The sequence below is a fragment of the Melampsora larici-populina genome, assembly GCF_000204055.1.
Source record: "Melampsora larici-populina 98AG31 unplaced genomic scaffold MELLAscaffold_54, whole genome shotgun sequence".
NCBI lineage: Eukaryota > Fungi > Basidiomycota > Pucciniomycetes > Pucciniales > Melampsoraceae > Melampsora > Melampsora laricis-populina.
In genome coordinates this window covers 162819-166846 of record NW_006768818.1, presented here as the reverse complement: position 1 = coordinate 166846, position 4028 = coordinate 162819, and positions in this window count along the sequence as shown.

The window sequence follows — 4028 nt, the reverse complement described above, 5'->3', positions numbered from 1 at the left end:
TGACTCAAACTGCGATGGATTCTTATTTTCCCAAATCTACTTCTTTTTCCAACCCAATCTTAAATCAGATGATCGGAATGTGGATTGTCCGGACTTCTCAACCTTGGCGACGAATGGAAGATCCAGCCCTTCGAGCCGCTTTTCGATATGCAAACCCTCTAGCTCAACTCTATGGTCGTACTTGGGTAGCTTCCTTTGCTCACAAGATGTATCTTGGTCTTAGATCAACTGTTATCTCGGACCTTCAAGTAAGTTAACCATCAATCTCACTCACTTTTGTTGTTGAGAATTTGGTTCATAACAAACTGACTGAGATGTGTTTTTAGGCAAACACATCCAAGTTTGGACTGATTCTTGATGCCTGGACTTCGCCTCAAAACCGATACAGATTTATATCAGCTTCGGTCACATACATCAATTCTCATTGGAAGTATGTGACCCGTCACTTGTCCATGAAAATGATAGCATGGCATCATAAGGGGGAATGGTTGGCTGAGCCACTAATCAACATACTTGTGAAGCACAAGCTATACTCAAAGATAAGTTTTTTTGTTCTATATTACCTGACCGAAACTGGCTGACATACCTATGTCACCAATCACACATGGTCTCACAGACTCATGATTCAGGTGGTAATAACGATACGTGTGCTCGTGCAATGCAAGCACGCCTTTCGAAAATTGCAAAGGACAACTACGAAGAATTCGATTACAATGAGTCAACTGACCGAGTTCGATGTGCTGGTCACAAAATTGCTTTGCTTGTGAATGCTGGCCTTCAGGCGATGGGAATTCAAGCTCCACCACCTCCCTTAGTCAAGTCGACTATTCTCGGCGAATTCCCCCTTTCTGAACATTGTATGACTTCTATTCCCGAAGAAGACGAAGATAATCAAGATCCTGTTATCAATAAAGAACAAGATATAGGCGAAATCGAATTAGAAGATGAAGATGAGAATGAACTTGCTGATTTACCAGGAAAAGAGGTCGGTGATCTATTGTACAATGTCATCAATGGTCCGCATGAGGCTCCTCCTGCTCAGCCTGCAACCAACCGTACAGAGGCTAATGCTGTATATCTTTTGACACTTGTGGTATGTACTTTCAAATTCGACAAATATTTTTACTTTACAAGATTTCTGATGAAGTTTGTCTCAGCTTGATGAAATAGCTAAGAAGATTGGAGGATTGTCGAGAATGTTGCAAGTTTTTGATGCAACCTGCAAGAGTATGGATGTTTCTTTTCCTCAACCGATTCCAGGTTATGGAATCCGATGGAATATCAAGCTTCAATGTTGGGAAAGATTGTTTAATGCCCAAGAGGTTAGTGAGTTTCCACTTCTCTTAATAAAGTTGTATCTAATTCTACTTTGATTTCAGGTAATCAACCGAATGCTCAAAGAAGATCAGAAGGAGATCTCTAAAGGAAAAAACAACAAACGTCAAAATGCCGAACTGGGACCTACGGATCCGAATCAAGATCAACCGCGTGGTATATTCAATAAAGCTTACATCTCCCCTGAACAATGGAAGCAAGTAGGGAGATTGATCAAGGTCCTTCGTGTAAGTTTGCTTTTATTTCACTACACCACCACTGTATCAATTATTAATTGATATAATAACATATCTGTAATTCAGGAATTTCAAACACTGACGAAGGTCTTTGAAGCCGACGCTCCAACTGGATCTCTAGTCATTCCTCAATATGTCAAGCTTGTTAAATCACTTCAAGACAAAATCGATTCATGTAGTTCCCGAGCCGATCCTCTTTTCCCAATCTACCATGCGATGCATGTCCGGGTTAAGTCTTATTTAGCAGAAGCGCTCAAGTCCGATGTCTTAATGCTTGCCACTATCCTTCACCCCAGCTGGCGAACGGATTATTTCCAATTTGCTTTTGGGGATAATTCTGATGAATACAAAGCTGCTCAAGGATTGTTACAAACCGTGTTTGATATTCAAAAGCGCAAAATGGATGCTGGTCAAAAGAATCCTGTTGGTACAACTGATTCAAATGACAAGGACAATGATGATGATGGATTTCGAGCACATCGAAAGAAAGTACAGACTTGCTCAGAGAATGAACTTTGCAACTACCTCGAGCGTGTTGATGAGCCATTGAAGGCAGTGGAAAAAGACGCTCATCTCGTCTTAGAATGGTGGAAGGTAAAAATAAACTTATATTTATTCATTTTATGTGTTTGAACTGACTTATTGTTTTACATCATCTTTTCACTAGGTGAATGAGGTAAGATACCCAGTACTCTCGTCTCTGGCTAGAGATTATTTGGCGGTCTGTGGGGCATCGTGTGCAGTTGAGAGGACTTTCTCAGCTGCTGCAGATGTCTGTTGCCGCGATCGAGGTGCGTTGAAACCTCAGACTGTGGAGCGCTCGGTAGGATCTCAGATGTGGTCAAAAGATGAGGTTTTAATAGCAGGTGACAAGTTTGTAGATTGTCAAAGATGCATGTCAGACAGTATGGCATTGGACAAAGCAAATTGTAAAAGGAGGGGATAAACACAAATACAAACAGTAAAAATATTATATTTCTTTGGTCTTTTTTTCTATCTTTGTCTTTTTTGTCTTTGCCTTTTTTATCTCTTCTCCTTTCTAAACTCAAACACGCCTTTTGTTTTATTGTCTGTGACATTTCTTTTCATACACGCTACTTTTTTAAATTGTTTGATTTGTCTTGTCCTTTTCATCCCCACTCAACTGAATTGATACTACTGTGATATGCTATTTGGCCACTGATACCAGTAATGGTATCGGTATTGAGAAAGTATCGATAAGATTATTGATACTCAATACAGTATCAGTATCGTACATAGTATCGGTGTTACTTTACTTGAGCTGATCTGCCATGGTATTGTGGAATCCGATACCGTATCGGGTAACAGTATTGGTTTGGCGGTACTTTACTCAAGTATCTTGAGAGTAGTATTGTAGGTTAGTTACTATACCGGGTATCGCCGATACTATACTGGTATAGTAACTGTGGCTGCGTTGCTTCTGGTGCCACTCTTGGAGAGCAGCTTATCTTTCCTGGCTCATCCTGTGTGAGTCCAGTACCTCTCTGTCTGAGTGGTTCAAGATGAAGTCTAACTTTATTCTTTTCCTTTCTACAGTCCCGTGTTCCGGCAGAGATCTGAAAGACAATATCCTGGTTCTACACCTGATCTACCAGTGTTTGATGAGTAGGTCCCCTACTTCAACCATAGAATTCTTGCTGACCCTTGTTGATTTGACTGTTCAGCCTTTTTCACACAATTTTCACATACCTTTCCTGGTCTGCCAGCATAAGAGTCACGTTCCAGTCAGTAAGTTGCATTGTTTGTCAACTTCCTGTTCTGATTTCTGTCAAGATTGTTTACCTTGCTCTTTTTCTAAAGTCTACAACCTTTCGAACCTACCCGCAAATTTCATTTGCTCTTCATCAACCATTCTTTTATTTACCATCAAAGGTCATATACTTAGTGGGTGGTAGGGTCTCTGGCTTTTTCTCTCACTGCAATCCACTCAGGCCCTCCGGGGTCGTCTAGCGTTTTAGCATCTCAAACCTTTAAAAGCCCTATTCTAAACAACTCCCGCATCTCCAGCCTCTTCCATGTAGTTGGAACGTGTTTTAACATAGGGGAATAGGTGTAAGGAGTGGTCAGGTTGTGAAAGAAGGAAATGGCTTATAAATGTTTCTCTCATTTCTTAAGCTCCTATGACGTGTTGGTAATGAGCACTTCTGTACGGTTTTCAAGATCTTGATTTTGGTTAACATTTGTTAGAAATTGGTTTTCAGCTCTCGCGCTCTTCTTCTATCAAGTTAACATTCATACTTTTGTATCCTCATCCATTCTATTATCAACAAAGATTCTCTTATTATTCTTAGGTTTTTAGCGTGTTTTTTGTCTTCCCACCATCCCTCCCAGGGTTATCTTTTATTCTTATTGTACTGGTAGTGTTAGACCGCCCCTAGGGTCTCTGGCTTTTTCTCTCACTGCAATCCGCTCAGGCCCTCCGGGGTCGTCTAGTGT